Consider the following 14,849-nt stretch of genomic DNA (forward strand, 5'->3'; position numbering starts at 1 on the left):
CAGTCTCAGTGGTATTTGTTATCTCTCGCTTTACTGATAAATAGATATCTAAACAGAGGTTAGGTGATTATCTCATGATGGTTTTTATTTCCATTTCCCTAAGTATTAGTGATGTTAAACACCTTTTCATGTACTTATTGGCCATTTCTATGTTTTCTGTGAAAAAAAAAAAGTCTGTTCACGTCCTTTACCCATTTTTAATTAGAGTGTTTGTTTTTATGCTATTGAGGTATATGAATTCCATGTATATTTTGAGTATTAAACTCTTACCTTATATGTGTTTTGTAAATATTTTTCCCATCCCATAGGTTGTCGTTTCATTTAACTTCCGGTTTCCTTTAATGTGCATGATTTTTTTAGTTTGATATAATTACACTCATTTGTTTTCTCTTTTGTTGCCTTTGCTTTGGATATCAAATCCAAAAAAAAATCATTACCAAGAATGATACCAGGGAGCTTACCTCCTTTGTTTTCTTCCGCAGATTTTATGGTTTCAGTTCTTATACTTAAGTCTTCAATCTTTTGTGTTGATTTTTGTGTATGGTGTAGGATAGTGGTGCAATTTCATTCTTTTGCATGTGAATATCCAGTTTTCCCAGCACCATTTATTGAAAGGACTGTACTTTCCCCATTATATGTTCTTGGCTCTCTTGTTGAAAATGAAGTAACCATATATATGTGGGGGTTTATTTTTAGGCTTTATTTCACTCCACTGTTCTGTGTACCTGTTTTTATGTCAATACCTTATTGCTTTGATTACTCTAGCTTTGTAGTATAGTTTGAAAACAGGAAGCTTGATGCCTCCAGCTTTCTTCTTTTTCAACATTGCTTTGGACTATTCAAGGTCTTTTGTGGTTCCATATGAACTTTAGGATTTTTTTTGAAAGATTTTATTTATTTATTCATGAGAGATACAGGGAGAAGCAGAGGCATAGGCAGAGGGAGAAGCCAGTTCCCCATGAGGAGCCTGATGTGGGACTTGACTCCAGGACCCCGGGATTATGCCCTGAGCGGAAGGCAGACACTCAACCCCTGAGCCACCCAGGCATACCAAATTTTAGGATTTAAAAAGAAATTTGATGAACAGTGAAATTTTAATAGGTATTGCACTGTATCTCTAGACGGCTTTGGGTGGTACGGACATTTTAACAGTATTAATTCTTCCAATTCGTGAACACAGATTATCTTTCCATTTATTTGTCTTCAATTTCATTCATAAGAGTTCTTTAGTATTCCATGTACAGATCTTTTACCTCTCGGGTTAAATTTACTGTTAAGTCCTTTAATCTTTTTGATGAGATTATTTTCTTAATTTTTCTTTTGGATAGTTTGTTGTTAATATGTATAAATATAACAGTTTTCTATATTAATTGTGTACTGTGAAAACTTGCTGAATTTGTTTATTAGCTATGAGAGTATTTTGGTAGAGTCTTTAGCGTAGACAATTTTACTTCTTCCTTTCTAATTTGAATGTCTTTTATTTCTTTTTCTTGCCTAATTGTTCTGGCTAGAACTTCCAGTACTATGTTGCATAAAAGCTGTGAAAGCAGGAATCGTTGTCTTGTTCTTGATCTTAGAAGGAAAGATTTTGGCTTTTCTCTGATGACTATTAGCAGTGGGCTTGTCATATATGGCCTTTATTATTTGGGGTCCATTCTTTCAATACTCAATTTGTTTAGTTTTTATCATGAAAGAATGTTTAATTTTGCCAAATGATTTTTCTACATCTATTAAGATGATCATATATTTTTTTACTTCATTTTGTTAATGTGTTATATAACATTTATTGATTTGTATATATCGAGCCATATGCAGTCTTGATTACTGATTTCATCTCCTGACCAGTAATTGGTCTGGTGAAATTCAATCTTGATAGGTGTTTCTAGAAGTTTATCCATTTCTTCTAGGCTATCTAAATCACTGACGAATACTTGTTTAGAGTAGTTTCTAATAATCCTTAATATTTTATATTACCACTTGTAATGTTCTTTCTTTCCCATCTGACTTCAATCATTTAAGTCTTCTTTTTACTTGGTCTAGTGAAAGGTTTGTCAATTTTATCTTTCAGAAAACAGCTTTAAGTTTGATTGATCTTTTTTCTATATGTCTTTTTAGTCTCTATTTCTACTCTGATCTTTGTCATTTCCTTTCTTTTACTAACTTTGGGCTTAACTTATTCTTCTTTTTCTAGCTCCCTGAGGTACAAATTTCAGTTGTTTATTGGAAGGTTTTTTTAATGTACATATTTCTTCCTCTGAACTTTCCTCGTAGAGCTACTTTTGCTTCATGCCTTAAGTTTTGGTATATTTCCCTTTTCATTTGTCTCAAGACTTTTTTTCCTTCCCTTTTGATTTTTTTCTATTACCCATTGATTATTCAATAGCATGTTTAATCTCCACATATTTGTGAATCTTGCAGTTTTCTTCTTGTAATTGATTTCCAGTTTCATACTGTTGTGGTTGGAAAAGATGCTTGATATGATTTCAGTCTTCTTAAATTTATGAACATATGGTCTAACATATGGTCTATCTTGAGAATGTTCCACGTATACTTGAGAAGAATGTAAATTCTGCTGCTATTGGATAAAATGTTCTGTATCTGTCTGTTAGGTCTGTCTGGTCTAATATGTATTTTAAGACCAATGTTTCCTGGTGGCTCTTGGAGTCTCCTACTGTTATGATATTGCTGCCTATCTCTTCCTTCAGGTCTGTTCATATTTACTTTGTATATTTAGGTGCTCCAATATTGGGTACATACCTGTTTATAACTGATATTTGCTCTTGATAAATTAACCTCTTATTATTATATAATGTTTTTCTTTGTCTTTTATCACAGTTTTTGCCTTAAAGTATATTTAGTCTGATATAAATATAGCTACCCCTGCCTTCTTTGGTTTCCATTTGCATGGAATATCTTTTTCCATCCTTTCACTTTGGCCTGTGTGTGTCCTTAAAGCCAAAGTGAGTCTGTTTTATGCAGCATATAGTTGAGTACCATTCTTTAATCAATTCAACTACTCTGTGTCCTTTTATTGGGGAATTTAGTCCACTTACATTTAAAGTAATTATTGCTGGACATGGACTTACTATTGCTATCTTATTAATGGTTTTCTGGCTGTTTTATATTTCTTTAGTTTCTTTCTTTTCTTGCTCTCTTCTTTTGTGATTTGATGATTTTTCTTGGGGGTACTGGTATCCTTTGATTCCTTTCTCTATTTTTTTGTGTATTTATAGTACATTTTCACTTTATGATTTTCATGAAGCTTATGTCTTACAACAGTCTACTTTAAGCTGATAACAACTTACCTTTAAATGCACAACTTAGGGCGGCCCCAGTGGATCAGTGGTTTAGCACCTGCCTTCAGCCCAGGGTGTGATCCTGGAGTCCCAAGATCGAGTCCCACATCAGGCTCCCTGCATGGAGTCTGCTTCTCCCTCTGCCTGTGTATCTGCCTCTCTCTCTCTCTCTGTCTCTCATGAATAAAAAAATCTTTTAAAAAATAAATAAAATAAATAAATGTACAACATACTACATTTTTACAATCTCTCTCCAAGTTTGTTTTTGATGTCACAATTTCCATACCTTTATATTGTTTATACATTAGCAAATTATTTTTATTGCTATTTTGAATACTTTTGTTTTTTAACGTTTATACTCAGCATTATAAGTAATTTACCCACCATATTACCATATTAGAGTATTTTGAATTAAGTTGTGTATTTACCTTGATCAGCAAGTTTTATACTTTCTTATGTTTTCATGTTACTAGTTAATATTTTTTCATTTCAGCTTGAATAATTCCCTTTAGCATTTCTTGTAAGGTTTAGTTGTGATCTTCAGCTTTTGTTTTTCTGGAAAACTCTTTATCTCTCTTTCACTTTTAAAAGACAACTTTCCCATATATTCTTGGTTGACAGTTTTTTTTTTTCCTTTTTTTTTTTTTCAGCACTTTGAGTATATCATCCCACTGCCTTCTGGCTTGCAAGATTTCTGCTAAAAAATCTGCTCTTAGTCTTAAGGGTGTTTCTTCCTATGTAACACATTTCTTTCCTCTTGCTGCTTTTAAGATTTTCTCTTTGACTTTAACTTTTGACATTTTGATTAAAATGTATCTCAGTGTAGGTTTCTTTAGATTCATCTTCTTTGCCATTATTCAGGCTTCCTAGATCTGGATGTGTGTTTCTTTCCCCAGATTTAGAGGATTTTTCAGCCATAATTTCTTTGAATAAGCCATCTGCCCCCCTTCTCTTTCTCTCTTCTTCTGTATAACACAAATATATTCTGCTCGATGAGTCCAATGAGTCTCTTAAGCTATCTTCATTCTTTCTCATTCTTTTTTCTTTTTTCTTCTCTGATTAGATAAACTCCACCACCCTGTCCGAATTTGCTGATTGTTTCTCCCATTTAATCTAGTCTGCAAACCCTGCTGTTGAATTTTTCAGTTTAACTATTACATTCTTCAGATCTATGATTTCTATTTGTTATTTTTTGATGTTTTATATCTCTTTATTGAAATTCTTACTTGTTCATGCATTGCATATTTTTTTTCACTTTGACCATCTTTGTGATCGTTATTTTTAACTCTCTGCTGGGCAAATCACTTATCTTTGTTTTATTAAGATCAGTTTCTAAAGATTTATTTTGTTCTTTTGTTTGAAACTCATTCCCTTGGTTCTTGATTTTCCTTGACTTTGTGTTAGTTTCTGCTCATTGGCTAAAACAGCCACCTTTTCCAATCTTTATAGACTGGTCTCATGTGGGAGATGAACTTATCCATAAGCACAGCCCAAGAAGTCTTGTTGCTTCTCAGCCCTTTGCACTCGTCTGAGGCATTGTCTTTGTTTTTAGCAGCTGCCTGTAGTTAAGGGTATGCCAAGACCCATCAGTGTCTCAAAGGGGAATATTGCATTCAGCACCTAGATGCAGGCTGATTAGAAGCAGGACCCTCAGGCAGCAGCTGGGCATGTTTGCAGTTGACTGCATATTTCTTCCCAGAAAAAAACAGAAGATGGACATTTTTTGCCTTCCTTTCTGCAGTGACTCCTAGTGGTGTGGTGAGTGCTCATGTGCTCATTAACAACTGCTTCTTTGTAATAGCTCCTTGTGACTCAGGAATGCAAGCCCCTCTGGCTAGTAGAGCTAAGTGATTTGGGGGCCCGTGCTTTGAGTAACAGATGTTGTAAAAGTTGGAGTGCTAGGTGTATGTACAATTTCTTTCCAGAGAGATACTGGCAACTTGGTTTTATTTACTGGTGATTTGATTTTATGGTTGGAATGAGGCTGAGGGAGAACACCAGGGAGTGCCCACTGATCCCCCTTGTCTCCAAGGAGGATTACAGCCCCTGCGGCTCATTAGAAGCTAGACTCTTAGGCAGCAGCTTGTAAAGCAGGAGTCAGTCCCCTTCCAGGGAAAGACCGGGAGATGGTACTTTTTGCCTAGTACTCCTTCTGTGCTCTACCCTCGGGGAATAGCCCTGGCAAATGCTTGTTATGCTGAGGAGCTATTCCTTTATTTGCTATAATACTGGGTACTCCAAGCCCCCTGTTGACTTTCAGAGCTGGGATTTTTGGGGGGCCTATCCTTCAGGTGAGAGCCTTAAAATCTGGGGTGCTGGATGTGTGGTCCAAACCCTTTACTCTCAGAGAGAAGTTGGGATTTGAGGGTTCCCTCACAACTGTATGACACTGTGCTAAGGGTGTGGGGTTTATCGCAAGAGTGTGTCCCAGCCTCTCCTACCCATTTAGGTGTGTGTATTTTCTCACTTGCCAAAAGTGTAGGAGTCATTCAGCTTGTTTCTAGATTTCCCTGGAGAGAATTATTCCCTTTGTAGCTGTGTACATTCAGTGCGTCTGTGGGAGGAGGGATATTTAGGAGCTTCCTGTGTCATTATCTTGGTCCTGTCCCCTAATATCTCATTTATTTACTTACAGTTGTTCAAGTAAATTTTATATTAATTCTTTAATTCTATGTTTAAGGTCGCAGCAGAAACAAGTATTCTAAAATCTCAGTTTCGAGTTACCTATATTATGTAAATCGTACTGTCCATGGTATCTTTGCATAATCAGCTAAAAAGCATCTTAGTAATGAAATTTTTTCTATACATTTAAAATTGTCTTCCTGAGTTAAAAAGAACTCAAAATTAATGCTAACCATGCCTGTTACTTTTTGGTACGCATTTTTGTTCTGAAAATAAGTTGAGTACTATACCTCTAAGGTGATATTATTCACCACCTTCTGCTTACAGTTTTTAATTTTTCTTACATTATATATGTTTGAAATACAAAGCATTTTTCCAAGTTTTCTTTTTTAGTAGACGTTGATGTTTTGAAGGAGACAGCCTGTACTCTGCAAAGCCATTGAAAAAGGCTGTTGACTATATGCCGAAAAGAAGCCTTAGTTTACCCCGTGGTTGGTCATCAGCCCGGCAGAAAGTTGTTTCACTAGGCTTTCGGTATTAGACTTCAACCACATTTACATTTTCTAAAGGGCACTGTAGTTTTTAATGTGTTTATTTGAGATCTGTTCTTTAAATGGAAAAAAAAAATCCTGTGGGAAATTGGGAAGCACAATTAGTTCTCATAGATTACTTTTTGAGTATGAAGTGTAAAGAAAGGATCCTTTTCCTTAGGTATATTTCTTCTAGGTCAGAAGGACTCCTGGTGAAATATTTTTTTACATAGCAAAGTACACTTCTCTAGTGATTACATTGTATGCCCACAGTTTTGCATCTTCTCCCCGTTAGGTGTTGAACAGTTTCCTTACTAAGCAAATCATTATGTTAACTGTTTACTTCAAATTTCTTAACGTGCTAGTAATTATATATAATCTTTGTGCAAGCAGGGATCTTGTGTGATTTCTTCACTTATGAGACTCAGAATAGTGACTGGTGAGTACGTAGTACTTAGTAAGCACATATGAATGGCTGAATGAATGAATGAATGAATGCATAGAACTGACCCAAGCTAAACATTAGCAGTCTACAACAGCTGTGAAAGACGCTTCTGTGTTGAAGGCAGTTATGCTTTTCTGTACATCAGTTAAAGGGTACCTCACTGTTCCCACCTGCCATAGAGATTATAGAAAAACCCATAAACTGCTCCTTTTCTAAACAGTTAAGTATTCCTTTTGATGACATTTTTGTTCAATTTTGGAAAACGTCTTATATTTAATACAACCACTACTCAGCTGAGCTTTTTTGTGTAATTCTTTGTACAAAGATTCTGTCTTAAAGAATTTACTAATCTTACACAATCAACTTGATAATACAAACTTTTTCTTATAACGAAATTAATTTTATGTGATTCTGTCATGTTTCTCAGAACATAATCCAAGTTGTAGAATTAATTAATCTTTCTCTAATATGTTTTCATTTGGGGCTTAAACAAAACTCACTCATTTATTCAAATTCATATTTGGGTCATTATACTGAGGCCAACAAATGCAGTATCTCAGATATCCCTGACCTTGGACATTCACAGTCTAGCAGGGGAGAAGAATAATGGTGGTTAGTGAGTTAAGTTATCTGGCAGGGCACGATGGGAGCATGTGGGAGAGGCACCAAAACCAAATTAGAGAAATCGTAGAGCTTTTCTGTAGGAGTTGATGAGCTCGCTGATTTTTTTAAGAAATAACTCCATGCTATTTGATGAGGAAAAGTGGTTGCTATGTATGGAACAGTGGTGGCAGGTGTTTAAAAGAGCAAAGAGAATCTGTGAAAGCACAGAGAAGTAAGACAGACATAGTAAATAGTTCTATATGCCTGATGGTAATATATGTATGTCAGGTTCCCTCAAACATACAGCAGAATTTTGAAAAATAGAAAGGGTAAAAATAAAATGGCTTTTCTTCCTCATTTTATTTTATTTCCTTCCTCATTTTACCTTATGAAACTCTACCTAGGTAATCTCAGCCACTCTCAAGGGAAATGCACATATTTATCAGGACTACATGGGAAGTTATCAAAAAACTGTTTGTGGATTCTAACATTAGCTCTAACTTATTAAAAAAAATGTTTCATGCAGAATCCATTTTATGCCAATGTGGCAACTTGGCAGTAAAAAATAAAAAGTAAGAAGAACCACTTTTGAAAATTTAAAAACATGCTTCTGAACAACTCAGATGATGATACAAATTATAAGATACAAACCGAATGGAAACAATCACTGTGTGTCAGTACATGTAAAACAAATGTATAGCCCAAATACTACATTTAGAAAGAAGAAATCTTTAAAATGCATTAGCTAAACATTTAATTTAAAAGTCAGAAAAAAATAGCTGAATATAACTAAAGGATGTAGGACAAAGCAACTCGGGAAAATAAGATCATAAATTCATGGAGTAGAAAAATAGGTATATGATATAGGAAACATATAACACAGTCGATCCACAAAGTCGCAGTGGCCCTGTGCAAGACTAATAAAAATGGACAAACCTCCGGTAGGATTAATAATTTAAAAAGAGAAGGTACAGATACACTGGAAATGGAAATGGAACTGTCGATAGTACAGAGATTGAACCACTGCTAAGAGAATATTGGGGAGAATTTCATGCCAACAAGCTCAGAAGACGGAGATGGCAGACGCAGTTCCTACATCACTGCAGTGGCCTCCTGATCAGTCCTTGCCTCTTGCTTCCTCCCCCTTCCCAGTTCATTAGCCACACAGCACAGAGATCAGCTTCCAAAGCACATCAAATCATGCTCCTCTTCTGCTTAAATATAACCTGTAATTGACTTTGCCCTAGTCTAAGGAGAAAGTGTAAAATCCTTAATGTTTCCTTGCAAGAGATGGCATCTTGCACCTGCCTCTCCATTTCCATGTGTCCCAAGTCGGTCCTTGCTTACTGCTCTCCTGCCACACTGTCCTCTTTCCCTTTGCTCCCCTGAGAATGTGCTAAATTGTTTCTGTCTCAGGCCCTCCACCCATGCTGTCCTCTCCACTGATGGATGGCACATTCTTTCACCACATTCTCTTGGATAATTCTTATTTACCTACCAGATCTCAGCTAAGTGTTCCCTCTTCCATGAGAGCCTCTCAGACACTGATCCCAGACTAGGTTGCCCTGGTATAGCCTTTCCCATTATTCTATGCTCTTTTTTGAGAAGTCCAGCCTCATTTAGGCATGATTATATGTATTATTTATTATTTGCTACATATACGTATACATTTTACACTGTCAGGGGTTACTAACGTCTGTTGAATTGACTGCTTTGATCCACCCCCCACCACAGTACCAGCCTAGGATCTTCCCCTTTGCAAATTTTCAGTCTCCTTTCTTAGTCATTCAGGAAAAAAAAAAAGTTTTTTGCACATTTTTATGAACTAAGTTCTCCCAGAAGTTATAGAAACCCAGCACTGAACAGAACAGACAAAATTGCTGCCCTTGTCGAGTTTAATTTGGTGTATGTATATAAGGAAGTGTGGATGCCAAACAAATAAATGAGTAAAATGCTGTCAGATGATGATGATAAGTGCTATGGCAAAAAAAAAAAAAATGTGAGAGGGATAGGATTGGACCTTTAGATAGTATGGAAAGGGAAGACATCATTGAGAAGTTGATATTTGAGTGATGCTTTGAAAGAGCCTTCTGCAAAACCTCCAGAAAAAGAGATAATTGCTCCTGCCTCAAGGCTTTTAAAAATTGTATTTGTAACAGCTTCACTATAATTTGTTATTTCCTGTCTCTTGTCACCTCTGATTGTGGCAGCCTTAAGGTAATAGTCACTCTTTTTATCCTTTGGTTCCCATCATACCTATCTTGTCCAGTTACTACTTTTGAATATTAACGAATACTCCAGTGAGTGAAGGTGTTTAAAGATATATTGCAACACACTTACTTTGCACAGAGCTTTTTAAAAAACAGCTTTATTGAGGTATAACTGACATGTAAGAAGCTACACATATTTAAAGTATAAAATTTGATACATTTTGATGTACATATGCACTAGGTTTGCAAACCCTTCTTCCTGCCTCTCTCCCACTCCCAAATCAACCACTGACCTGCTTTTTGTCCCTATAGTTTCCATTTTATTAAATTTATATATGGGGGGAGGGATGGAAACGAATACCGTGAGTGATTTTGTATAAATTCTTTTGTGTCTAGCTTTTTTCATTTAGCATACCACTTACTTATACATATTGCATGTATCAGTACTTCATCCCATTTTTATTACTGAGTAGTATGCCATCATATAGATGTAACAGAATTTGTTTATATTTTCCCTGTTTGTGGATTTACACGGTGTTTTAACCATGTGTTTGCAACTTAGCTCTCCCTAGAAATAGCAGTAGTAATAAAATCTACACAGACTGGGGATAGGAAATACCAATTCTAAGGTTGCAAATAGAGAAAAGGTGCAAGACTATTCTAGATATTTTCCAATTAATAGACATTTGGCATTTGTGTATACCACATAAAGATCTAAAAGTTGTCTCTAATCATTGGCATGCTTTTGGGCTATAAGGAAGACCAAAAAAATACTTGAATATTAGTCGAATCACTACTAGTTATGTCTATTTTTAAAATTATAATAAATATAGAACTGTGTTTAACTACTGTGTTGGAAACCTTCTAAAACTCTAATTTAAACCTCGTAAAGGCATTGTGCAAAAGAAAATAGAATATAATCACCGTGCCTTTGCATGGAAAAAAATTCCTTTTAGGGTTAATCAGTTCTTCTCCTATGATGACTATTAGTTAAAGGGATTGTGAAAAAAAGTAATCTATGTAGTTTCGTTTAAATATTATTTTCTGTCACCACTTTCTTCTGATTTCTCTGTGTGTTTTTATACTGGTGCAAAGAAGGAGAGGAAGTCATCCTTAAAAAAAAAAATGTTTACAAAGATGTTAGAATTTTCCTGTATTTGTATATTTAATCTTTTTTAGAATGAAAAGACATACAGACTTGTAAAAAGTTACTTCAGTTGCAAAGAAGTAATATTGGATTTCAGGCCTCGGGACATGGGTGAGAGAGACTCTTGACAGGGCAGTGCCACCCATTTCTGGAGTCCTGTCACCAGGTGCAGCTTATCCTGCGTACGGGAGAGCCCTGTAGCACACGTGCATGGTACAACTTGAAATGCAAAGAAGTCAAAATGTTAAAAGTAGGACAAGTGAGGAGAAATTGAAAGGCAATCTACAAAAGAGAGAGATACAACAATATTGCTGTGTTTGTAGGTAATTGCCAATTCTTGGTAATTGACAGTTGATTCCTAAGCTTAGTCCTCTGATAATGGAAGTTGTTTTGACTATAATTCAACTGGTTTAACTGAATTGTTTTGATGTATTTATCTCTCTCACCATTTTAGATTTAAACTGTTAAGGGAATATAGTGTTGTGCAGAGATTAAGACTACAGTCAGAAAAATCTGAGTTTAAATTTCTGCTTTTTCATACTCTTATTTTTAGGGTCAAGATTCAATTTTTTAACATCTTCGAGACTAGTGACCACATCTAAAAATGGGAATTATTATTGCATCAAAATTTCTATAATTGTTAAGATACTCAATGAGAAACATACAATAACATCTGCTTATAATGCCCAGTGTATAGTGTGTGCTCAATTAGTGAAAATTAATGATGGAACCCATATTTATGAGTTTCAGTATTTTCCACAGTGCCTTTTTCTGTGTTAGACACTGTCTGCTAGACATTGTCCTTGTATTGAAGATAATAATGTGAAGATAAAGAAGGAACATCCTTTCAGTGAGGATTCATTAATAACTAATACTTATCTAGGTTAGAAAGCACTGTACATCATTATCTTTAATCATTTAAAAAATTGGAGAAGTATATATCATTACCCTATTTTACAGATGCACACACAGTGAGAGCAAGAGAGAGGTTTTTAAAATTTTTTATGTATTTTTGTATTTATTTATTATTTATTTTTTTCAAGTAATCCCTACACCCAATGTGGGGCTCGAACTCATAGCCTCAAGATTAAGAGTTGCTTCCTTTATCAACTGAGTGAGCCAGGCACCCCATGTAAGATTTTTAAGGAATTGGTTTAAGTGATTGTGGAAGCTGGCACATCCAAAATCTAGAGTAGGCACACAGGCTGGAGACCCAGGGAAGAGTTGATGTGGTAGTTCAAGTCTGAAAGCAGTCTAGTAACAGACTTCTCTCTTCCGTGGGAGAGGACTGTTGTTTTTCTTTTTTTTTTTTCTTAAGGCCTTCAACTTATTGAATGAGATCCACCGAAAAAAAAAAAGAAAGAAAAAGAAAAGAAGATCCATCTCCATTATGGAGAGTAATCTACTTTGCATAAAGTCTACTGATTTAAATGTTAATCTCATCTAAAAAAAATACCTTCACAGCATAAATCATAAAAAAAGGAAAAGAAAAAATCTAGACTAGTGTTTGACCAAATATCTGGGTACAGGCCCTAGCCAATTTGAGCATCTGGTTAGTGATCAGTTGATCTTTTAGGTCCCCAGGATACAGGTTGGGGGTCCATCATTTCTGTTCATTTCTCATGCTTCTCATTCAGCGTTACATAACAGATACCTTTTAATAGCTCTTCGTCACACCAGATGAATGCCACCCTGAGCACACAGGCAGCATGGGTTTTACACCAGCTTGTGAACAGAGTCTCTGAGCATGCAATACTGAAAGTTAGAAAGTTTGTGTGCAGATCACGTAAATTAACTTTCCAAAATAAGGAATTTCTTAATAAATCCCCCAATATATTTTGACCCATGCTTTAAAATATGCATGAAAATTGACTAGTTTTTCTGTGTTATTTAGTATATAATTTATATTTTTGATTTTGGGGAGGAAAATTATAATCTCTTCTATTCACCTCACTGTTTTTTACTTTTTTTCCAACTGAATGAAAAAATAGTATGCTACAGTAGTGTAAGTTTTTACAATTAAAATAGCTTCAATTAAGGATGCATGCTGTATCAAAATCTAATTTATGCTCTTCATCAAAAGTATGTGTTTGAAAAATGAGACACTTTAGAGGAAATTCTTAACACTTTATGAATCATGTAAAGGTTTTGTTCACATCCGTGGGTACAAGGAGACTTTTCTCTTAAGTGCTTTACCTACTTTTTCTTTTCTTTCTTTTTTCTGTTTAATACTCCATTTTTTTTAGAGAACATGTCCTAGATGCTGAGATAATGATTTGCATCTGTAGCAATGTATATGAAATCATTTCTTCATTGAAGCAAAGTAAACATAATTAACATTTGGTTTAATAGATATACAGCAATGATATAAATTAAAACCTGAAGCTATTCTGTGCTGACCTTTATGGAAAAAAAAGTAAACCAATTAAAAAGAAAAAGAAGCATTCTAATCTTTTGGAATTTTCATTTTTTTTCTATCACAGTATTTTCTTACTGGCTAAATACATATTATGAATTGTTAAACATAAAAAAGTATTACAGAAGTAATACAGGAATGTGGTCTGAAAAATACTGATGAATAGAATACAAAAAGTAAAGGCCTCCTATGTTATCTCTTTTGATAAATGGTTTTGTTTCTTATAGGTAATAGTAATGATCTAGATCACTGTTTGTCTACTCCAGAGTTTGGTGAGGAGACAGGTAGGATGGCCACATAGGATGGCTTCACCATGTTCCATCTCTGAAACAATTCATCACACTATAATTAATTTCTGTCTCTAAGGCTGGAGGGAATACATGTTACTTTGAAGTTCTTCCCACCAGCTTTAGGTTGATGGATGCCCTAGTTTTCTTTGAGAGTGAATGGGCATAGTTTTTAGGTGCTTTAACTTTTAGTAACTAATAGGTAAAATAAGTATATGAATCATTTCCAAGAAATATGATTGGTCATAATAATAGAATAATATGCCCCAGGTACCAAGGCATTCCTTTTCATACATGTAGCAGCCCAGATACAGTTAAAGAAAAACTGAATTCAGGAAAGAGTACATTTGAATACGTTTTTAAACAAAAACGTATAATGTCCATAACTTTGTTCATCTATAGAACAAGATTGTTGAACTAAGAGAATTAAAGAGTTTAAGATCCTAACTCCTCTAAAATTCTTGTGAAAATTTTTATGAAAAATGTTGGGGGGAGGAGTGCCTGGACGATTCAGTTGGTTAAGTGTCGAACACTTGATTTGGGCTCCAGTCATGATCTCCGGGTTGTGAAATGAGCTCACGCATGTGCGCATGCGTGCTCTCTCTCTCCCTCTCTCTCTCCCCCCCCCTCACTAAAATAAATAAATCTTTAAAAAAATGTTATGGAAGATTGTCTTATCAGTAAAATGGAGATACTGAAATTTAGGAATATTATTAATTACTGGCCTCGTGCTTTTATGCTCATTTAAAATTAATTTATAAAAACAAATAAATAAATAAATAAAAATAAATAAATAAATAAAATTAATTTATATAAGACTTTGAGCAGTCTTTGATAAAAAATTTTCATCTGTAAAAATGGGAATATTTATAACCTGGCCTGACTTCCCTACATCACAGGAATTGGGAAGTATTATATCAATGTATAATTTTATTTTTATTACCAGTACTATTAATTCTGCCTTTATAATGTGAAAAATCTTGAAAGGGATAGCTGAAGAGTAGGTGGTTAGAGCAGTGAGATCAGTTGTGGCCCAGACCTAAAAAATCAGACATAACAAGGGAAAAGAACATAAAAGGCTCTATCCTAGGGTTGATTTTGAATACTGATGTTCATGGAAGGTGAGACCTCTCTTTATCTTGAGTACTGCCATCAGCAGCTAATGTCATCAGTGGTTAATAGCTAAGTAGTACTTATTGTGTGTCAGGCACTATTCTAAGCACATTACATTTAACCCACTGGCATATATTTTGGGGTCATACCACCAACTGCAAAATGATAAATTTAGATTCC

The 14,849-nt window shown here is 34.9% G+C and overlaps 1 protein-coding gene across 2 annotated transcripts in view; it reads left to right on the top strand.

Moving 5' to 3' along the window:
• The window catches only part of MMP16 (matrix metallopeptidase 16), a 303,974-nt gene that overhangs the window by 84,501 nt on the left and 204,624 nt on the right, over nt 1–14,849 (top strand). The gene's annotated exons all lie outside the window — the stretch shown is intronic.

Source organism: Canis aureus, chromosome 28 (assembly GCF_053574225.1).
Source record: "Canis aureus isolate CA01 chromosome 28, VMU_Caureus_v.1.0, whole genome shotgun sequence".
In the NCBI taxonomy this organism is placed as follows: domain Eukaryota; kingdom Metazoa; phylum Chordata; class Mammalia; order Carnivora; family Canidae; genus Canis; species Canis aureus.